The following is a 24,181-nucleotide window of genomic DNA, read 5'->3' as shown; positions in this document are numbered from 1 at the left end:
AAAAGTCTGCTTTCAAAGGACATCTCCAAAATGTCTCTGTAAGCTGCAGCTCTTCTCTAAGCTTCTGTGCGTTCTTTGAAGTGTCCCTCTAGTCTGTAGCAAGCTCGCTCCTTCTGTCTGAGCTTGCACAGTGCTCTAGTAAACTAATCAAGCCCAAGCTGAATGGGCTGGGCCACACCTCCATGCAAATTATCTAATCAGAGTTATTATTTACAGTTGGGTGGGTCGCAGCTCTATGGAAACACTCAAAGAATTACAACCTAATCAGTACTAATACATCTGCCCACACAAGATTACATCAAAGAGAATGGCATTTTGGGAACATAATACATTCAAACTGGCACACTGCCACTTTGCTGTATTAATTTATTATTTCTGGTAGCTATGCTGTAGATTTTTCTGCATTTTCTACTTACAGAATCCTGTCATCTGCAAACAGTGAATGTTTTACTTCTTCCGCTCCAGTTTGGATGCCTTTTATTTATTTTTCTTGCCTAATTGCTCTAGCTAGAACTTCCAGCACAATGTTGAATAACAGTGGTGACAGTGCGCATCCCTGTCTTGTTCCTGATCTTCAAGGGAAAGCTTTCCGTCTTTCCCCATTGAGTGTGATGTTAGTTGTGGGTTTTTCATACATTGCTTTTATTATTTTGAGAATGTTCCCTTCTATTCCTATCCTTTGAAGTGTTTCCATCAAGAAAGGATGTTGAATTTTGTCAGATGCGTTTTATGCATTGATTGAGATGATCATGTGGTTCTTCCACTTTGATTTATTGATGTGGTGCATTACATTAATTGATTTCCTTGTGTTGAACCAGCTTTGCATACCTGGAATAAATCCCACCTGGTTTTGGTGTATAATTCTTTTAATGTGCTGCTGGATTTGATTTGCGAGTATTTTGTTGAGGATTTTTGCATCTATATTCATTAAAGAGATTGGTCTGTAATTTTCTTTTTTTCTAGTATCTTTGTCTGACTTAGGTATTAGGGTGATGTTGGCTTCATAGAATGAGTTAGCTTTCCCTCCTCTTCAATTTTTTTGAAGAGTTTGAGCAGGATTGATACTAATTCTTTCTTGAATGCTTGGTAGAATTCACATCTGAAGCCATCTGGTCCTGGATTTTTCTTTTTTCAGAGCTTTTTGATAACTGACTCAATCTCTTTACTTGTGTTTGGTTTGTTGAGGTCGTCTATTTCCCCTCAAGTCAATGTGGGTTGTTTATGCTTTTCTAGAAAGTTGTCCGTTTTGTCTAAGTTGTCTAGTTTATTGGCAGATAGTTGCTCATAGTATCTTCTCATTATCTCTTTTATTTCTGTGGGATCAGTCGTTATGTCTCCTTTCCCATTTCTGATTTTATATATTTACATCACTTTCTTTATTTTTTTGTTATCCTAGCTAAGGTTCCACCAATTTTATTGTTTTTCTCAAAGAACCAACTTCTGGTTTTGTGATTCTCTATATTTTCCTGTTCTCAATTTCATTTACTTCTGCTCTAATCTTTGTTATTTCTTTCCTTCTGTTTGCTTTGGGGTTAGTTTGCTGTTCTTTGTCTAGTTCATCCAGGTAAACAGTTAATTCCTCTATTTTTGCTCTCTCTTCTCTTTTAATATAGGCCTTTAGGGCAATAAATTTCCCTCTTAGCACCGCCTTAGCTGCATCCCGTAAGTTTTGATATGTTGTGTTTTCATTGTCATTTGCCTCGAGGTATTTACTAATTTCTCTTGTAATTTCTTCCTTTACCCACTGGTTTTCCAAGAGTGTGTTGTTTAGCCTCCATATATTTGTGAATTTTATGACCTTCTGCCTGTTACTGATTTCCAACTTCATTCCATTATGATCTAAAAAAGTGTTTTTTATAATACCAGTATTTTAAAATTTGTTGAGACTTGCTTTGTGATCCAACATGTGGTCTATCCTAGAGAATGTTCCATGAACACTTGAGAAAGATGTGTATCCTGCTGTTGTGGGGTGTAGTGTTCTATAAATGTCTGTCAAGTCTAGTTCATTTATCATGCAATTCAACATCTCCATTTCCTTGTTGATCCTCTGTCTAGGTGTGGTATCCATTGATTAGAACTGTGTATTGAAATCTCTAACTGTTATTGTAGAGGTATTTACTTCTCCTTTCAGTGTTCTCATTGTTTGCCTCAGGTATTTTGTGGCACTCTGGCTTGGTGCATAAATATTTATGATTGTTATGTTTTCTTGATGAATTGACTCTTTTATTAATATGTAGTGTCCTTCTTTGTCTCTTTTAATGGCTTTATTTTTGAAGTCTAATTTTTCTGATGTTAATATAGCTACTGCTTTTTTCTGGTTGTTTTTTGAGTGAAATATCTTTTTCCAACCTTTCACTTTCAGCCTATTTTTGTCCTTGTGTCTAAAGTGAGTTTCTTGTAGACAGCATATAGATGGGTCCTGTTTTTTAATCCTTTCTGCCAGTCTTTGTCTTTTTATTGGGGAGTCTAATCCATTAACATTTAGTGTTATTACTGCAAGGGCAGTAATTTTTTCTGTCATTTTGTCTTTTGGATTTTATATGTCATATCTTATTTTTTCTCTCTCTCTCCTTTTAGCCTTCCTGATTGTCTTCATTTCTACACTCTTCTCCAAATCTCTCTCTCCTGACTTTTCGTATCAGCCTGTAGCACTCTCTTTAGTATTTCTTGTAGCGCCAGTCTCTTATTCACAAACTCTGTGTCTGTATGTCTGAAAATATTTTAATCTCTCATTTTTTTAACTGTGAAATTCTAAAATCGTATTTATTCACCAATTCACAGAAAGTGTCAGAATGACCACCAACATGAATCAGTTTGTAGGCATTTACATGCCGAGGCTGAAAATAAATTTCTGTCTCTGTTGAATAGTCATTTAAAAAATTACTTGGAAACCGCAAGGATCTTCTTAGAAATTTAAAGTTTGTGATTCAGACATGGGTAAGATCGCAGTCATGGGTAGAAGCCCAGTGATTCCCATCATGGTTCTGAGTTTCTTTTTATATATAGACTGTTAGTGCACCTCACTCTGTGTTGGTCTGGATTGGATGTGACAGCTAAGTTGAGAAAAGGAGGGGTTGGTGAGAGGAGGTGTCAGGGAGGGAAAAGGCATTCTCTCTGATCCTTTGTGAATGGGGCAACCTTGTTCTTTGGGTAAAGAGAGAATGCATTCTGCTGAAATCAGATTCAATTTTCTATAAATGTGTACAGTCCTTATAATGAGATATTCCAATGTATGTGTTATATCTCACTCTCTCTCATACTTATATACTTAGCAAATATACAATGTTTTCTAGAGTAAAAGATTTATTCTTTGAAGCAGCTCCAAGAGCTCAGAGGTCTGCCTTGTCAGGTACACATTGGCCCACTACTTGAGGTGAAACAGGAGACATTTGTGGTCAGATTGGAGAGAGCCGCCCAGATCATGACAGAGGGATTGAGGGGGCATCTGTAAAATGATGCTGCCCTTCCTTCTTCTCACTTCTGTGTCAGCCCCTCAGCTGCTCCGAGAAGAGCTTGCCTCTTTATTTCAGACCTTCCCACATGCACTGTGGAATAAGCAGCTGAGTAAGGCTTCTAAATGGTGGCAGCATCTCCAGATAGGTGGGAAGGAAGGGCTAGGTCTTCCTCATTTCTTTTTTATTTTGTTTTGTTTTAATTAAATCCAGTTTTTTTTTTTTTTTGCTGGCCATGTTTTATTTGTCCTTTTTCTTTAAACAGGATAACCAAAGATACAGACAGTATTCAGTAAAAATAAAATAGAAGAAACAAATTTCTAAGAGACTGCGACGTCACATGCTACATTTAACCTAATTTTATTCATGCTTGCCTTGAGACAGGAAATAGATCATTCAGTAAAAACATACAGTAAAAAGAAAATGTCTTATCATGTACAACTTTTAAACTACAATAATGATGTACCTTAATTACTTCCATGCACACAAGTCTAACATTACAGTTTGTTTTAAAAAATAAACGCAATTAAGACTTCTAGGAGCATTTTATAATAAAGTAATTCCTAATTTTTCTTTGTAGATCAAGCACCTCCAAAATACAAATTCCTATACACAGTGAGTGCTTTACTTAAAATGAACATGTAAGTAAATTAAGTACGTGGACAGCCTTAGAATAAGCTGACATTAAATATTCAGCTAGGTAGGCAACAAACCATAGTGCCAAATGGAAAAAGTGTATTTGCAAATAAATTTCAAAAACTAAGTTAACTTTCTATAATTAAATACAGAAAATATACTGATTTGCTAAAATAAATAAGATGTGATGTATTAACACTTCACTAGAAAGAATGCATACCAGAACATTTATAAACAGTGAATGAATCTTGAGAATAGTTTACTATAATAAATGCTGGCTAAATAGAAGTGCATATTGTGAAGCACTATGGGTGATATATGTTTTGCCACATACTTTTGTTACCTTGAGGTAGATAACACATGTGTACCAAATTCGGCATTCATTTTCAGTTGCTGCTGGTATCATGTGTTTTAAGAAATGTGTACAGTATGAGAAACTTGAAAATACTCATGAATGAAAAAATGTTTTAGGAAAAAAATAGATATTTCCATGCAATTATGTAGTCTCACTGTGTAAATTTCAAGGCAAGATTTTTGTTTCCTGTAAAACAGATCATTGTTCTATGAGAGAATGTTTTTACTTGTCTTAGTGCATTTCTTTTGTCTCTGCCTGCATTGCATTATTTTGCTCTATTTTTTAAATTTTTCTGTGCAAACGACATGCCAGTTAAAATGAAAACTATCTCACATGCAGAAAATAAGTCTGGATTTTAAAAACCAAAATCTAATGAAATCCTTACTAAAATGACACAATCTGATTCAAGTAAAAAAAAATGACTTAAAACACTAGTAATAAAAATTTCATGAAGAATACAAAGAGAAATGTCTGCTGAGTGTTTTTAGTTCAGATGTTTCAGAATGCTGCTGTATGTTTTATGAGGAATTTGGGGGGAAGATTTCATAGCAGAAGGTGTTAATGTGGCCTGTATTGACTGAAGTGGTGACCCAACTGGACTGAAACTGTGGGATGCCTATGGATTCAAGCTGCTTGTTAAAGAGGAACTCCCCATTGTTGTTCAGAAATCCTTCCTCATTTCCTCTCTCCCCAAGCTTCCCATCCTCTACTGGCTCAGTTTCTAGCATTTCAGCATCTTCTTTCCTGCTGAAGAACCTGTCCAAGTAACTGGTGTAAGTGTTTTCCTTGTCAATTTGTTCATCCTTCCTTACCTCACAACAAAACTGACTTATGAGAAAACAGTCCTCCCCACCACTCACAAACTGGCTATCCCAAGAAGATTGGTACAAGGCTTCTAATTGAGCCAAATTTGCCATTCTTTTTTCCTCTTTTTCTTGGCTTACTGATTTTGAGATCAAACTTTTCAGTTCTAGTTGGGACACTGAGCTATTCAAGTCATTTAATTTATCAACAATATCAGTAGGCTCATGTTGTGAACTAAGTTGAATAGTTCCCGCAATAAAGGAATCAAAGTCAAATTCCTGATTCTTTTCCCTTTCTTTTTCAGCCAGTTGCTGTGATGCTTCCTCTAGAGCTATCTGGGCTTTAACTAATCCATTCCTTTCACATTTTGACTTGCCTTTCTTATCAGATTTTTCTTTGCTTTGTTCTTTCCAATTGGAAAGATCTATAATAAGCTTGGGTTCATAATAATGATTAACTTCACTCTCTCTCCAAACTAAGTTATCTAAATATGATGATGACCTCATTTTGTAGTTACAAGTATGGCTACACTCTAGATCACAATATTTGTTTTCATGATGATCTTGGTACTGCCAACAAGGATCAGTAGAGTAACTGTTATCAAAAGCTGGATCCTCCAGATACTTTTCCCGATCTCCATCCAAATATTTTCGAGGATCAACTTGTACTTCTTCTTCATCAGTGACATCAGACAGAGCTCTTGGGTCAAGCTGAACTTCCTCAATATCAAAGTTGTTATGAATAGGCCAATCATGCTCTGAAAACTGACAGTCATGGTACCTTTCCCAGTTATAAATGTGACTGTGAGTTTCATCCATAAGCAAAATATCATCAACTTCATCTTCAATATGAAAAGGATGACTTGAAATCGGCTCATCCGTTGGAAAAGAATATATGCTCATGTAAGGATGGGAGAGTGCTTTTTCTGCTGTCAGCCGATCCATGGGGCTAAATGTCAAAATCTGTTCCACAAAATCCAGTGCTTCTAGACTAATTCCTGGAAGCAGCTGAGTTAAAGGTTTGTGTGGCTCAGTCATGTCGTTTCTAATGTAAACTGGAATTATGCTGAGAAGCTCCTGTTGATCTTCCTCATGTACAACAGGAATAGATTCTAAAATCAGCTGCATCTGTTCAGGTTCATGTGCACCTGCAAAGAGGGTTTTACCAGTCAGCATTTCAGCAAAGATACAGCCTGCAGCCCACATGTCAATGGCTTTAGTATAATTATTAGGAGAAAGTAAAAGACGTGGAGATCTGTACCATTTAGTAACCAATCCTTCAGAAAGATGACCCTTATGGGAATAATGGGGATCCATGATCCGTGCAAGACCAAAGTCACCTATCTTCAGCACCAAGTCTTCAGTATTAATGAAAAGATTAGCTGTTTGAGATCTCTGTGCAGTACGTTTGCAGAGTGAATATACTTGAGCCCACGTAGCACCTGATACATGAAAAGTCTGGCATGCTCCTCCAGTAAAGGGCCCTGCTCCAGCACATTAGCCAAGTCTGTTTCCATGTACTCCTGAACAATGTAAACACTGTTCAGTTCAGTAAGAGAGCCCACGTCATCTGTTAACTGACTTCCACTGGGACCAAGAATTTCAAACACTTTCACAATGTTATCATGGTCAAGTCTTCTAATAATTTTGATTTCACGTAGAGCATGTTTGACACTCTGGGGATCAGTAAGAACAATTTTCTTGATGGCTATTCTTTTGTCACAGTCATTGTCTACAGCAGAAAAAACCAAGCCATTGCCTCCACAACCCAATGGTTTTAAGTCCATATACCTAGAGCCCAGATCAAAACCATGAATGTTCATGAGACTTTCAAATTTCTCAGCCATTTTGAAACCCTTACTATTGCCTCATCCTTTCGAACTGTTGAACTTGTGTAAACAAGGAAGAAAACTAGCATCAAAAGGAAAGATCTTTCAAAAAGGGAGAAGAAAAATAATTTTGCTTCCACAGCAAGATGGTTTCTTGATGTTCATTGCATATGCCAACCAGGCTGTTGAGTTCCCCTTAGATTTAAAGCTCAAAATGCTCTACTCATACTGAGAATTAAAAAGATTGCAGTACTCATAGTTCAAGAAAGGGGCAGCAACTCTGCAGACATTTAAAGAAAACACTCAAGAAACTCAAACGGAATGAAATGACATACTATGCACTCAGATTTACTTGTGCTAAACAATTTAACATTTAACAAAAATGTGAATAAATATGCACACAACAGGCTTCTCTGAACATTCTCCTCACAGTGCAGATACATTCAGTGTTGGACTAGTCCTGAGCAGCATCATTCTAAGGTGCTGGTAAGCACTATTTCCGTGTTGCTTCTTTTCTTCCTTTGTTGCTATATATTTCAACAGGAAGCTCTGGCGGCTGTTGGTTAACAGAAGATGTCTTTTGTTAGTGATCAGGTGGCTCCAGCTCACCACAATCACAATCAAAGCTACCGTCCATCTTACTCCGATACAACGAGACTTCTCCGACTCATCGAGAGAGAACGGGGTCCGCGGACAGTCCCCAGGGTCGGCTCAGGTCTCCGGCTATGCTGGCGGCAGCGGCGTCTCCGAGGCTCTCGCTTTGCTGCAGTTGCCGCCATGTAACCCCTACCCGCTAGAGAGGGCGAGGGAGAGAGGCCTAAATCCAGTTTTACTGAAATATATTCACATGCCATACAGTCATCCATGGTATACAATCAGAAGTTCACAGTACCATCATATAGTTGTGCATTCTTCACTCCAATCTATTTTTGAACATGTTCCTTACACCAAAAGAATCAGAATAAGAATAAAAAATAAAAGTAAAAAGGAACACCCAAATCATCCCTCCCATTCCATCCTATTTTTCATTTAGCTTTTTGTCCCCATCCATACACTGGATAAAGGGAGTGCGATCGACAAGGTTTTCATAATCACACTGTCACACCTTGTAAGCTAAATTGTTATACAATGGTCTTCAAGAATCCAGGCTACTGGGTTGGAGTTTGATAGCTTCAGGTATTTACTTCTAGCTATTCCAGTACATTAAAACCTAAAAAGTGGTATCCATATAGTACATAACAATGTCCACCAGAGTGACCTCTCAAATCCTTTTGAAATTTCTCAGCCACTGAAACTTTATTTAGCTTCATTTCACATCCCCCTTTTGGTCAAGAAGATGTTCTTAATCCCATGATGCCTGTTCCAGATTCATCCCCGGGAGTCATATCCTGCATTGCCAGTGAGATTTACACCCCTGGGAGTCGGGTCCCACATAGTGGGGAGGGCAGTGAGTTCACCTGCTGAGGTGGCTTAACTAGAGAGAGAGGGCCACATCTGAGCAACAAAGAGGTACTCAGGGGGAGACTCTTAGGCACAATTATATGCAGGTTTAGTCTTTCCTTTGCAGTAATGAGCTTCATAAGGGCAAGTGCCATGATAGAGGACTTGGCACATCACACTGCCAGTCCTCAATGCTTGTGAGAACATCAGCAACACTCCAGGTGAGGAAGTCCAATGCTTCTGCCTTTTCCCCCAGCTCCTCAGGGGGGCCCGGTATATATTTTAATTCTCCACCCAAATTACCTTGGGATGTATCACTATTTCATGCTAACCTATACAAAGGTACCATATTTCACTTCCTATTCAAAGTTCCATGTAATTGTGGTATTTGAACAAACTGACTGTAGAAGTTATACTGTTTAGAAAATACAGATCTTGCACCAAATGACCATCTCTTTCCTTGGTCTCACATGGAAGTTGAAGTTTTAACACACAGTTTCAACCTTTACCCTTTGGCCTGATTTGCCCTAGTCTTAACCAGATCTCTTTCTTTTGTATCTCCAATTGAGGTCTGGGCTCTTTTTCAGCCTTTTTTTTTTTTTAAAGAGTTGCTGTATGTGCTAGTTCTGACACTCATATCTGCTGAGCTCAGGCTCTGGGTTTCAGGTGTCACACAGATACCCAATGTTCCAGAGACCAACAGATTATACACAAAGGCATCAGCATCTGAGAGTTTGGAGATAGCCGTTACAATTCAGGAATAGTTTTGACTGCTGTAAGAACTAACAATCTAGGGACTATTACAATAATATTTCCCATTAAGCTGTGCTCTAAGATTCAATTCTGAGTTTACACATTGCAATTTAGTCCATATTGGTGAGGCATTATAGTGTTTGCCTTTGTTTCTGGCGTACTTCACTCAAAATGCTGTGTACAGGATCCATTCACCTTGTTACGTGTTTCACAGCTCACTCCTTCTCATAGTTGCTCAATATTCCATTGTATGTATATACCACAGTTCACCATTCTGTTCCTCAGTCAATGTATCCTTAGGCCACCTCCACCAATTGCAAATCATGAATACTGCCTCCATAAAACACCAGTGTGCAAATGTCCATTCATGTCTGCTCTTAGATCCTCCCTCATTTTTGAAGAACAGTTTTGCCGGATATAACATTCTTGGTTGGCAGTTTTTCTCTTTCATACACTACGTTTTCGCCTCCAGGATTTCTGCAGGGAATCTGTATATAGTCTTATCAAGCTTCCCTTGTATGTGATGGATTGCTTTTCTCTTGTTGCTTTCAGAATTCTCTCTTTGTCTTTGACATTGGAAAATCTGATCAGTAACTTTCTTGGAGTAGGTCTATTGGGATTTATTCTGTTTGGGATATGCTATACTTCTTGAATTTGTAGTTTTATTTCTTTCATAAGAGTTGGGAAATTTTTCAGTGATTATTTCTTCTATTATTCTTTCTGTCCCTTTTCCCTTCTCTTCTCCTACTAGGACACCCATAACACATATCTTTGTGCTCTTTATGTTGTCATTCAGCTCCCTAAGACCCTGCTCATATTTTTCTATTCTTTTCTCTATTTGTTGTTTTGTGTGTATGATTTCAAATGTCTTGTCTTCCAGTTCACTGATCCTTTCTTTTGCCTGTTCGAATCTGTTGTATGTCCCCATTGTGTTTTTCATTTCTTCTGTTGTGCCTTTCATTCCCATAAGTTCTGCCATTTGTTTGTTCAAGCTTATGAATTCTTCTTTATATCCTTAATCTCTTTTTGCCACATTTTCCTTCAGCTTGTTGATTTGGTTGAACATCTTTAATTAGTTGTTTCAATTCCTGTATCTCAGTTGAACTGTTAGTTTGTTCCTTTGGCTGCTCCATATTTTTGTGTTTCCTAGTATGGCTTATTGTTTTAAGGTGTCCAGGCATTCGATTTTCTTGATTTTGTTTATTCTGGAGCTCGTTTTCACTCTTTTACTTAGGATTTTGTTGTTGGTTGGCTTTGTTTTCTATCCTTTTGTGTTCAGTTCAACTTATTCTAGACCTCTAACTTAGCTTCTATCTAGTTGATCAGTATTTTTCACCTCTTGTTTTTCTGTTTCTTGCCCTGCCTCTATGTAACCTTTTTTGTGAGAGGGTCTCCTCAGATATGGCTGACCCCAGTCAGGTTTTCCCAGTCTAGAGGGCCCAGGTCTCAGAAAGAGGATATGGGGTTTCCTTGAGAATGAGACCCTCCTGTGAAGTCTCTAGATTCTGCTTTTTGTATTCTGTCCAGCAGGTGGTACATGTCAGCCCACAGCTCCCCAACAGTGTAATGAAGTAATGAGGTGCAATGCCTTTAATTCTCCCCAGACTTTTTCTCTGTCGGGGGCATGACTTACTGAAGCTGGTTTCTGTTTTCCAGCCCCTGGGGTCTGAATTCTTTGAGGGTGGGCTGCCACTTGAGCTGGACCACTCCCCGCTTTTCTTTGGGAAGTTATGCCCTTTTGGGAATTGTCTCCCCTACTAGGTTCATTGCTTTGTTTGTCAGACCTATCTCAGTTCTCCATTGCCTGGAGAGGCCAGTTTCAAATATCTGAGACTTTCTGTAAAGAGAGATTTCGCTGAGATATCAGCTGTTGTTCCACCCTTTCCAAACTAGTGTACGATGTGGTACTCATCACTGAAAACCCTGAAAAAACTATTTCATACAGTTCCTGGCTATTTCCAGCTGCCCTAGAGGAGTAACTAAATTCTACACCTCATGACTCTGCCATCTTGCCTCATGCCCTCATTGCAGTTTTGATTTGCATTTCCCTAATAGCTAATGAAGATGAGTATCTTTTCATGTGCTTTTTAGTCATCTGTATTTCCTCTTCAGAAAAATGTCTATTCATATCCTTTGCCCATTTTATAAATGGGTTGTTTGTTCTTTTGTTGAGTTGTGGAATTTCTTTATATGTGCTGGATATCAAACCCTTCTTAGATCTATGGTTTCCAAGTATTTTCTCCCATTGAGTTGGCTGCCTCTTCTTCTTTTTGACCAAGTCCTCTGAGGCACAGAAGCATTTGATTTTGAGGAGTTCCCATTTATTTATTTTTTCTTTTGTTGCTTGTGCTTTGGATGTAAGGTCTAAAAAGCTACCTCCTATTACTGGGTCTTGAAGATGTTTCCCTACAGTTTCTTCTGGGAGTTTTATGGTATTGGCTCTTATATTTAGGTCTTTGATCCACTTTGAGTTAATTTTTGTATAGGCTGTGAGGTAGAGGTCCTCTTTCGTTCTTTTGGATATGGATGTTCCGATTTGCTAATGCTGCCGTTAAGCAAAACCCCAGAAATGGATTGGCTTTTACAAAGGAGGTTTATTTGGTTACACAGTTACAGTCTGAAAGCCATAAAGTATCCAAGGTAAGGCATCAACAGTCGTGTATCTTCATTGAAGGAAGGCCAGTGGCATCCAGGAAAACCTCTTGTTAGCTTGGAAGGCATGTGGCTGGCATCTGCTAATCCCAGGTTGTGTTCTAGCTCCTCTCTCAGTTCTTGTGGGTTCTTCAAAATGTTGCTCTTGGGGCATTTGTCCTCTTTTAGCTTCTCTGGAGCAAAAGTCTGCTTTCAACGACTGTCTTCAGAATGTCTTTCTCAGTTCTCCAAAATGACACTCACAGCTGCTCTGAGTTCCTTTGTCTTGAATGCCTTTATATGACTCCAGTGATCCAATTAACAGCCACCCTGAATGGGCAGGGTAACACTTCCATGGAAATTATCCAATCAAATGTTTAACTCACAATTGATTGAATCACATCTCCATGGAAACATTCAGTCAAAGGATTCAAATCTAATCAACACCAATACGTTTGCCGCCACAAGATTGTATCAAATAACATAGCGTTTTGGGGACATAATACATCCAGTCCGGCACAATGAATATCCAGGTCTTACAGCCCCGTTTGTTAAAGAGATTATTGTGTCCCAGTGCAGTGGATTTGGGGGCCTTGTCAAAAATGAATTGACCATAGATCAGGGGTCTATTTCCAAACTCTTGATTTGATTCCATTGATCAATATGTCTGTGTCTGTGCCAGTAGCATGCTGATTTGACCACTGTGGTTTTATAGTAGGCTTTAAAGTCAGGAAGTGTAAGTCCTCCCACTTCATTCTTCTTTTTTAGGATGTTTTTGTCTATTGGAGGCCCCTTTCTCTTCCAAATAAATTTGATAACTAGCTTTTTGAAGTCTGCAAAGTAGGTTATTGGAATTTTAATTGGTGTGTTGAATCTGTAGGTCAATTTCGGTAGAATTGACATCTTAACAACAGTTAGCCTTTGTATCCATGAACACTGAATACCTTTTCACCTAATTAGTTCCCCTTTGATTTCTTTTAGCATAGTTTAGTCATTTTCTGTGTAGAGATCCTTTTCATCCTTGGTTAAGTTTATTCCCAGATACTTGCTTCTTTTAGTTGCTACTGTGAATGGAATGTTTTCTTAATTGCCTTCTTGGTTAGTTTATTACTAGTGTATAGAAACATTACTGATTTTTGTGCATTAATCTTGTGTCCAATCACTTTGCTGAATTTATTAGCTCAAGTAGCTTTGTCATTGATTTCTCATGATTTTCCAAATATAAGATCATGTCATCTGCAAATAATGGAAGTTTTACTTCTTCCTTTCTGATTTGGATGCATTTCATTTATTTTCCCTACCTGATTGCTCTGGCTAGAACTTTTAGCACAAGGTTGAATAATAGTGGTGACAGTGGGCATCCTGGTCTCGTTCCTGTTCTTAGGGGGAAGACTTTCAGTCTCTCACCCTTGAGTAGGATACTGGTGGTGGATTTTTCATATATGCCTTTTATCTTACGAGGAAGTTTCCTTCAATTCCTACCATTTGAAGTGTTTTTATCAGAAAAGGATGCTGAAGTTTGTTGAGTGCTTTTTCAGCATCAACCGAGATAATCATGTGATTTTTCCTTTTCGGCTTGTTAATGTGTTGTATTACATTGATTGATTTTCTTATGTTGAACCGCCCTTGCATGACAGGAATGAACCCCACTTGGTTGTGGTGTATAGTTGTTTTGATGTGCCTTTGGATTTGATTTGCAAGTATTCTTGAGAATTTTTGTATCTGTATTCATTAGGGAGATTGGCCTGTAGTTTTCCTTTATTGTAGTAGGTAGTGTTCCTTTTTGTTCAGTTTTTTGAAAGAGTTTGAGCAGGAATGATATCAGTTCTTTTTGGCAAGTGGTAAAATTCCCCTGTGAAGCCATCTGGTCCTGAGATTTTATTTGTAGGAAGACTTTTGGTTACTGATGACCTCTACTTATGATTGGTTTCTTCTGGGGTTGGTCTAGGTTTTTCATGTATTTCCAGGAAATTGTCCATTTCCTCTAAGTAGTCTAGTTTGTTGGCATTCATAGTATCCTCTTATTTTTTTTTTATTTCTTCAGGAGTCATAGTAAAGACCCCACTCTCATTTATGATTTTGTGTATTTGAGTCTTCTCTCTTTTTGACTTTGTCAGTTTAGCTAAAGGTTTGTCAATGTTGATCTTCTCAAAGAACCAACTTTTGGTTTTCTTGATTCTATTTTCTTGTTGTTGTTCTCCAGATCATTTATTTCTGCTTTAATCTTTGTTATTTTATCTCTTCTGCTTGCTTTAGGGTTAGTTTGCTGATCATTCTCTGGCCTTTTCAGTTGTTCAGTTAGGTCTTTGATTTTAGCTCTTTCCTCCTTTTTGATGTAAGCATTAGAGCTAAAAACTTCCCTCTCAGCACCACCTTTGCTGCATCCCATAGGATTTAATATATTGTGTTCTCATTTTCATTCTTCTCTAGATATTTACCAGTTTCTTTTGCAGTTTCTTTGACCCACTGGTCGTTAAGGAGTATGTTGTTTAGCCTCCACATATTTATGAAAGATCTGGTTCTTTGCTTGTTACTGGTTTCTAGTTGCATTCCATTATGGTCAGAGAATGTGCTTTGAATAATTTCAGTCTTTTTAAACTTATTAAGCCTTGTTTTGTGCCCCTGCATATTATCTATCCTGGAGAACATTCCATGAGCACTAGAGAAGAATGTATATCCTGGTACTTTGGGATGTAACGATCTATGTATGTCTGTTAAGTCTAATTCATTTATCACATTGTTTAGATTCTCGATTTCCTTATTGGTCCTCTGTCTAGTTCTATCTATAGGAGAGAGTGGTGTATTGACTCTCCCACTATTATTGTAGAAATATCTATTGCTCCCTTCAGTTTAGCCAATGTTTGTCTCATGTACTTTGGAGCTCTTTGATGGGTACATGAACATTTTTCATTGTTATTTCTTCTTGGTGAATTGTCCCTTTTATTAAAATATTGTATCCTTCTTTGTCTCTTATGACATCTTTGCATTTAAAGCTATTTTGTCTGATATTAGTATAGCTACCCCTACTTTCTTTTGGTTGCAGCTTGTGTGGAATATTTTTTTCCATCCTTTTACTTTTAAAAAAAAAATATTTAAAAATTACTTTATCAAATAAAAAAATTTCCAAACAAAATAAAGCAAAGCAATGGGAAAAACAAATATCCTGAAATAACTTCATTCCTTCCAATATACCCCTACCTTACCAAAAGAAAATTAACAAGCTGTCATTGCACCTGAGCATTCCCATATCATTGAGATTACCCTCAACATCTTGTCTCTTCTTACTAGGTTATTGTTCTCCCTTCACTAGCTGCTGTCTATCTCTCGGTCCCCTATATTCTACCATGTAAGGCACTTATTTTACATTTTTCACAGAGTTCATGTTAGTGGTAACATACAATAGTTCTCCTTTTGTGTTTGGCTCATTTCACTCAGCATTATGTCTTCAAGATTCATCCATGTTGTCATATGTTTCATGACCTCGTTCCTTCTTACTGCTGCGTAATATTCCATTGTGTGTATATGCCACGTTTTGTTTATCCACCCATCTGATGAAGGACATTTAGGTTGCTTCCATCTCTTGGCAATTGTGAACGATGCCTGTATGAACATCATTGTGCAGATATCTGTTCGTGTGTCTACTTTCAGATCCTCTGGGTAAATACTGAGAAGTGAAATTGCTGGCTCATAATGTAACTCAATATCTGGGTTTCTGAGGAGCCACCAAACTGTCTTCCAGAGTGGCTGAACTATTATTATATAGTCCCACCAGCAATGAATAAGAGTTCTAATATCTCTACTTCCTCTCCAGCATGTGTAGTTTCCTGTTTAATGACAGCCATTCTTATTGGTATGAGATGATACCTCATTGTGGTCTTGATTTGCATCTCCCTAAAAGCTAGTGAAGATGAACATTTTTTCATGTGTTTTTTAGCCATTTGTATTTTCTCTTCACGTAAATGTCTTTTCTTTTGCCCATTTTATAATTGGACTGTTTGTACTATTGACATTTAGTTGTAAAATTTTTTTTGTATATACAAGATATCAGTCTTTTATCAGATATATGGCTTCCAAATATTCTCTCCCCTTGAACTGGCTACCTCTTTACCTTTTTTGACAAATTCCTTTGAAGTACAGAAGCTTTTAATTCTGAGGAGTCCTGTTTATCTATTTTTTCTTTTGTTGCTTGTGCTTTAGGTGTAAGGTCTAGGAAGCGACTTCCTAATACTAGGTCTTGAAGATGTTTCCCTGCATTATCTTCTTGGAGTTTTATGGTACTGTCTCTTATATTGAGATCTTTGAGTTAACTTTTTTTTTTTTTTCAATTTTGACATTCTGTTTACTTCAGGATAAATGATGGAAATGTGTTCTAGAAATTTTAATTCCCACTGTGATCAGCAGACAATTTAAGTAACAATAAGTTGGGAGTCCAGAAGACCAAAAATGATTCAGATCGCTTTCAGAGACTGACCAAGTGCACACTGGTGTGCACACAAGCCCGGCCTCGATGATCCCATGTTGCCAACGTTCTGCACCTGAGGTCTTCATGCAGTTAAAGGAAGGACAAACACTCTCCCATCATTAGATTGAGTTTTCATGATGGAATGTTTAATGTGAACCTTGAGCATCAATCTAAATCTGTCATAACAGCAGAACCTGATTTTATAACACTTCCAGTAAACTTCAGATATATTTCAAACAACCAAACATATCAAAGTTTTTAGTTTTATTAATCCTCTGGTAAAATCTGCACAGTCACGGATCAAGTCATTGAAGAATCTTTACTTCTTCTTTTTGCCAGCACCAACATTGGCCTTTGCAGTCCCCCTGACTTTCTTCATTCTGTTCTTGCGTTCCTTTCGCTGTTTTCTGGAGGTCTTTTTCTTCTCATACAGACCATGTCTTGCAAGTCTGTGTTTGGGTTCATTTTTCTTTGCGTAATCCAAAGAGTCATAAATCATGCCAAAGCCAGTTGTCTTGCCACCACCAAAATGAACTCTGAATCCAAATACAAAGATGACATCTGGTGTAGTCTTGTACATTTTGGCTAGTTTTTCCCGAATTTCTGTCTTAGGTACTGTTGCCTTTCCAGGGTGAAGAACATTGATGACCATTTATTTCTGCTGAAGTAGTCGGTTGGTCATGAATTTCCTGGTCTGGATGGTTACTGTGTCATTCATGATGGCGGGTGATCCTCAAGCAGCCAGAGAGGAAAAGAGCCTTTGAGTTAATTTTTCTTTAGGGTATAAGTTTGGGGTCCTCTTTCATTCTTTTGGTTATAGATATGCAGTTCTCCCAACCCCTTTTGTTGAAGAGGCTGTTTTGTCCAAGTTCAGTGGATTTTGGGGCCTTATCAAAAATCTGTTGACCATAGATCTCGGGGTCTGTTTCCTAATTCTCAATTCGATTCCATTGATCAATGTTTCTATTTTTGTGTTGATACCATGCTTTTTGACTCTTTTGGCTTTATAGTAGGCTTCAAAGTCAGGCAGGTTAAGTCCTCCCACTTTTTCTTTTTTAGAATGCTTTTGGCAATTTGAGGCATCTTTCCTTTCCAAATAAATTTGATGACTAGCTTTTCCAAGTCTGCAAAGCAGATTGTTGGAATTTTGATGGGAGTTGCATTGAATCTGTAGATCAGTTTAGGTAGGATTGACATCTTAATGATGTTTAGCCTTCCTATCCATGAACACGGAATATCTCTCCATCTCTTTAGTACCCCTTTTATTTCTTTTAGTAGTGTTACGTAATTTTCTGTATAGAGGTCTTTTACATCCTTGGTTAAGTTTATTCCTAGGTACTTAATTTTTTTAGTTGCTATTGAGAATGGAATCTTTTTCTTGAGTGTCTCTTCAGTTATGTCATTTCTACTTCATAGGAACATTACCGACCTATGTGCATTAATCTTATAATCCTTTCACTTTCAACCTGTTTGTGTTGCTGGGTCTAAGATGAGTCTCTTGTAAACAGCGTATCAATGGGTCATACTCTTTAATCCATTCTGCCAGTCTGTATATTTTAACTGGGGGGTTTAATCCATTCACATTCAGAGTTATTACTGTGAAGGCAGTTCTTGACCCAGCCATCTTCTTCTTTGGTTTTTAGTTTTCAGAGCTATTTTTTCCCATTCTCTTTTTTTTCTTTTGAAATTACCATTGTTAATACTCTTCAGTTCTGTGCCCTTCTCCAGACCTGTCTTTCCTTTCTTCTTTTCTCAGCTGGTAGAGCTCCCTTTAGTATTTCTTGCAGGGAACTCTCTTGTTAGCATAGTCTCTCAGCATTTGTTTATCATTGAAAATTTTAAACTCTCCTTCAATTTTGAAGGAGAGCTTTGCTGGATAAAGAATTCTTGGCTGGCACTTTTTCTCTTTCAGAATCTTAAATATGTCACACCACTGCCTGCTTGCCTCCATGGTGTCTGCTGAGTGGTCAGTAGTTAGCCTTATGTGGTTTCCCTCGAATGTGGTGAATTGCTTCTCTCTTGCTGTTTTCAGGACTTTCTCCTTCTTTTCAGCATTTGCCAATCTGATTAGCGTATGTTTCAGAGTCAGTCTATTTGGATTAATTCTATTTGGTGTTTGTTGGGCTTTGATTTGCATATTTATGTCATTTATAAGGGTTAGGAAGTTTCCCCCAACCATGTTCTCAAGTATTCTTGCTAGTCCTTTACTCTTCTCTTCTCCTTTTGGGACACCAATGATTCTTATAATTGCATGCTTCATGTTGTGCCTCATTTCCTTGGGATCCATTTCAAATTTTTTTATTTTTTTCACCATTTGTTCTTTTGTGCATTTGCATTCAATTGAAATGTCCTCTAGTTCACTTATTCTTTCTTTTGCCTCTTCAAATCTGTTGTGTGTCTCTAGTATATATTTTTTTTTTTAAATTCAGTTTTATTGAAATATATTCACAAACCATACAGTCATCCATGGTATACAATCAACTGTTCACAGTATGATCATACAGTTATGCGTTCATCACCACAATCTATTTCTGAACATTTTCCTTACATCAGAAAGAATCAGAATAAGAATAAAAAATAAAAGTGAAAAGAGAATACCCAAACCATCCCCCCATCCCACCCTATTTGTCATTTAGTTTTTACTCCCATTTTTCTACTGATTTTTTTTCAATTTTTTAACTTTGTTTATCAAAAAATTAAATACAAACAGGCAAACAACAACCAATAAAACCCCACAACATTTCAAACAAAGCAATGGATTAAGGAAAACAAATAACCTAAAATAACTACTTTGCTTCCAATATGTTCCTACCATACCCCAAGAAAATTAATAAACCATGTCCAAACAGAGGAGTAAGAAAAACAAATAATCTAAAATAACTACATTGCTTCCAACATGTTCCTACAATACCCCAAGAAAATTAACAACCCCTAAGAAAACAAAGGAATAAGAGAAAAAAAAAAAACCTAAAATAACTCTATTGCTTCCAACATGATCTTACTATATCCAAGAAAGTTTACAAACCATAATCATTCCTGAGCATTCCCATAACATTGAGATTACCCTCCATAGTTTATCTGTTCTTATTAGATTATCATTCCCCCTCCACTAATTGGTATCTCTAGGTCCCCTACATTCTACAGTATAAAACATTGTACATTTTTCACAGAATTCACATTAGTGGTAACATACAATATCTCTCTTTTTGTGCCTGGCTTATTTTGCTCAGCATTATGTCTTTTTTTTTTTTTTTTTTTTTTTAATCTTCATTTTATTGAGATATATTCATATACCACGCAGTCATACAAAACAAATCGTACTTTCGATTGTTCACAGTACCATTACATAGTTGTACATTCATTACCCAAATCAATCCCTGACACCTTCATTAGCACACACACAAGAATAACAAGAATAATAATTAGAGTGAAAAAGGGCAATTGAAGTAAAAAAGAACACTGGGTACCTTTGTCTGTTTGTTTCCTTCCCCTATTTTTCTACTCATCCATCCATAAACTAGACAAACTGGAGTGTGGTCCTTATGGCTTTCCCAATCCCATTGTCACCCCTCGTAAGCTACATTTTTATACAACTGTCTTCGAGATTCATGGGTTCTGGGTTGTAGTTTGATAGTTTCAGGTATCCACCACCAGCTACCCCAATTCTTCAGAACCTAAAAAGGGTTGTCTAAAGTGTGCGTAAGAGTGCCCACCAGAGTGACCTCTCGGCTCCTTTTGGATTCTCTCTGCCACTGAAGCTTATTTCATTTCCTTTCACATCCCCCTTTTGGTCAAGAAGATGTTCTCCATCCCACGATGCCAGGTCTACATTCCTCCCCGGGAGTCATATTCCACGTTGCCAGGGAGATTCACTCCCCTGGGTGTCTGATCCCACGTAGGGGGGAGGGCAGTGATTTCACCTTTCAAGTTGGCTTAGCTAGAGAGACAGGGCCACATATGAGCAACAAAGAGGCATTCGGGAGGAGGCTCTTAGGCACAACCATAGGGAGGCCTAGCCTCTCCTTTGCAGCAACCGTCTTCCCAAGGGTAAAACCTGTGGTAGAGGGCTCAACCCATCAAACCACCAGTCCCCTATGTCTGTGGTCATGTTAGCAACCATGGAGGTGGGGTAGGCGAATACCCCTGCATTCTCCACAGGCTCCTCAAGGGAGCACTACATCTTTTTTTTTTTCCTTGTTTTTCTTTTTTCTTTTTTTTTTTTTTTTAACTTTCCCTTCTGTTTTAAATCAACTGTATGAAAAAAAAGTTAAAAAGAAAACAAACATACAATAAAAGAACATTTCAAAGAGACCATAACAAGGAAGTAAGAAAAAGACAACTAACCTAAGATAACTGCTTAACTTCCAACATGTTCCTACTTTACCCCAAGAAAGTTACCTAATATAGCAACATTTCTGTGAACTTGCTCCTACTATATCCATCAGAAATTAACAGACCATAGTCATTCCTGGGCATCCCCAGAACGTTAAATAGCTTATCTGTTCTTCTTGGATTATTGTTCCCCCTTCCTTAATTGCTCTCTATTGCTAGTTCCCCTACATTCTACATTATAAACCATTTGTTTTACATTTTTCAAAGTTCACATTAGTGGTAGCATATAATATTTCTCTTTTTGTGCCTGGCTTATTTCGCTCAGTATTATGTCTTCAAGGTTCATCCATGTTGTCATATGTTTCACAAGATCGTTCCTTCTTACTGCCGTGTAGTATTCCATCGTGTGTATATACCACATTTTCTTTATCCACTCATCTGTTGAAGGACATTTGGGTTGTTTCCATCTTTTGGCAATTGTGAATAATGCTGCTATGAACATTGGCGTGCAGATATCTGTTCGTGTCACTGCTTTCCGACCTCCCGGGTATATACCGAGAAGTGCAATCGCTGGATCGAATGGTAACTCTATATCTAGTTTTCTAAGGAACTGCCAGACTGACTTCCAGAGTGGCTGAACCATTATACAGTCCCACCAACAGTGAATAAGAGTTCCAATTTCTCCACATCCCCTCCAGCATTTGTAGTTTCCTGTTTGTTTAATGGCAGCCATTCTCATCGGTGTTAGATGGTATCTCATTGTGGTCTTAATTTGCATCTCTCTAATAGCTAGTGAAGCTGAACATTTTTTCATGTGTTTCTTGGCCATTTGTATTTCCTCTTCAGAGAACTGTCTTTTCATATCTTTTTCCCATTTTATAATTGGGCCGACTGTACTATTGTCATTGAGTTGTAGGATTTCTTTATATATGCAAGATATCAGTCTTTTGTCAGATACATGGTTTCCAAAAATTTTTTCCCACTGAGTTGGCTGCCTCTTTACCTTTTTGAGAAATTCCTTTGAGGTGCAGAAACTTCTAAGCTTGAGGAGTTCCCATTTATCTATTTTCTCTTTTGTTGCTTGTGCTTTGGGTGTAAAGTCTAGGAAGTGGCCGCCTAATACAAGGTCTTGAAGATGTTTTCCTACATTATCTTCTAGGAGTTTTATGGTACTTTCTTTTATATTGAGATCTTTGGTCCATTTTGAGTTAATTTTTGTGTAGGGGGTGAGGTAGGGGTCCTCTTTCATTCTTTTGGATATGGATATCCAACTCTCCCAGCCCCATTTGTTGAAAAGACCATTATGACTCAGTTCAGTGACTTTGGGGGCCTTATCAAAGATCAGTCGGCCATAGATCTGAGGGTCTATCTCCGAATTCTCAATTCGATTCCATTGATCTATATGTCTATCTTTGTGCCAGTACCATGCTGTTTTGGCAACTGTGGCTTTATAATAAGCTTCAAAGTCAGGAAGTGTAAGTCCTCCCACTACGTTTTTCTTTTTTAGAGGGTCTTTAGCAATTCGAGGCATCTTCCCTTTCCAAATAAATTTGATAACTAGCTTTTCCAAGTCTGCAAAGTAGGTTGTTGGAATTTTGATTGGGATTGCATTGAATCTGTAGATGAGTTTGGGTAGAATTGACATCTTAATGACATTTAGCCTTCCTATCCATGAACATGGAATATTTTTCCATCTTTTAATTTAGTAGAGTTATGTAGTTTTCTTTGTATAGGTCTTTTACATCTTTGGTTAAGTTTATTCCTAGGTACTTGATTTTTTTAGTTGCTATTGAAAATGGTATCTTTTTCTTGAGTGTCTCTTCAGTTTGTTCATTTCTAGCATATAGAAACATTACTGACTTATGTGCATTAACCTTGTATCCCGCTACTTTGCTAAATTTGTTTATTAGCTCTAGTAGCTGTATCGTCGATTTCTCAGGGTTTTCTAGATATAAGATCATATCATCTGCAAACAATGACAGTTTTACGTCTTCTTTTCCAATTTGGATGCCTTTTATTTCTTTGTCTTGCCGGATTGCCCTGGCTAGCACTTCCAGCACAATGTTGAATAACAGTGGTGATAGCGGGCATCCTTGTCTTGTTCCTGATCTTAGAGGGAAGGCTTTCAGTCTCTCACCATTGAGTACTATGCTGGCTGTGGGTTTTTCATATATGCTCTTTATCATGTTGAGGAAGTTTTCTTCAATTCCTACCTTTTGAAGTGTTTTTATCAAAAAGGGATGTTGGATTTTGTCAAATGCTTTTTCAGCATCTATTGAGATGATCAGTTGATTTTTCCCTTTTGACTTGTTAATGTGTTGTAATACATTGATTGATTTTCTTATGTTGAACCATCCTTGCATGCCTGGAATGAACCCCACTTGGTCATGGTGTATGATTTTTTTAATGTGTCTTTGGATTCGATTTGCAAGTATTTTGTTGAGGATTTTTGCATCTATATTCATTAGGGAGATTGGCCGGTAGTTTTCCTTTTTTGTAGCATCTTTGCCTGGTTTTGGTATTAGATTGATGTTAGCTTCATAAAATGAGTTAGGTAGTGTTCCATTTTCTTCAATGTTTTGAAAGAGTTTGAGTAAGATTGGTGTCAGTTCTTTCTGGAAAGTTTGGTAGAATTCCCCTGTGAAGCCATCTGGCCCTGGGCATTTATTTGTGGGAAGATTTTTGATGACTGATTGGATCTCTTTGCTTGTGATGGGTTGGTTGAGGTCTTCTATTTCTTCTCTCTTCAGTCTAGGTTGTTCATGTTTCCAGGAAATTGTCCATTTCCTCTACATTATCCAGTTTGTTGCCATACAGTTGTTCACAATATCCTCTTATAATTTTTTTAATTTCTTCCGGATCTGCAGTTATGTCACCTTTTTCATTCATTATTTTGTTTATATGGGTCTTCTCTCTTTTTGATTTTGTCAGTCTAGCTAGGGGCTTGTCAATCTTGTTGATCTTCTCAAAGAACCAACTTTTGGTGATATTTATCCTCTCTATTGTTTTTTTGTCCTCTATGTCATTTATTTCTGCTTTAATCCTTGTTATTTCTTTTCTTGTATTTGGTTTAGGATTGGTTTGCTGTTCATTTTCTAGCTTCTTCAGTTGATCCATTAGTTCTTTGATTTTGGCTCTTTCTTCCTTTTTAATATATGCGTTTAGTGCTATAAATTTCCCCCTTAGCAATGCTTTTGCTGCATCCCATAGGTTTTGGTATGTTGTGTTCTCATTTTCATTCGTCTCTATATATTTAGCAATTTCTCTTGCTATTTCTTCTTTAACCCACTGATTGTTTAGGAGTGTGTTGTTTAACCTCCAGGTATTTGTGAATTTTCTAAGTCTCTGATGGTTATTGACTTCTAATTGTATTCCATTGTGGTCAGAGAATGTGCTTTGAATAATTTCAATCTTTTTAAATTTATTGAGGCTTGTTTTATGTCCCAGCATATGATCTATTCTGGAGAAATTTCCGTGAGCACTAGAAA

General features: G+C 37.5%; 1 long non-coding RNA gene and 2 pseudogenes across 3 annotated transcripts in view; 1 reads left to right on the top strand and 2 right to left on the bottom strand.

Annotated features, from left to right (window-relative positions):
• The window catches only part of LOC119511074, a 70,453-nt gene that overhangs the window by 27,036 nt on the left and 19,236 nt on the right, over nucleotides 1-24,181 (top strand). The window lies entirely within an intron of this gene.
• LOC119511070 lies at nucleotides 4,928-7,093 on the bottom strand (annotated as a pseudogene).
• Nucleotides 16,681-17,079, bottom strand: LOC119511073 (annotated as a pseudogene).

Source organism: Choloepus didactylus, chromosome 16 (genome assembly GCF_015220235.1).
Source record: "Choloepus didactylus isolate mChoDid1 chromosome 16, mChoDid1.pri, whole genome shotgun sequence".
NCBI lineage: Eukaryota > Metazoa > Chordata > Mammalia > Pilosa > Megalonychidae > Choloepus > Choloepus didactylus.
This window is presented reverse-complemented; position numbering and strand designations above follow the sequence as displayed.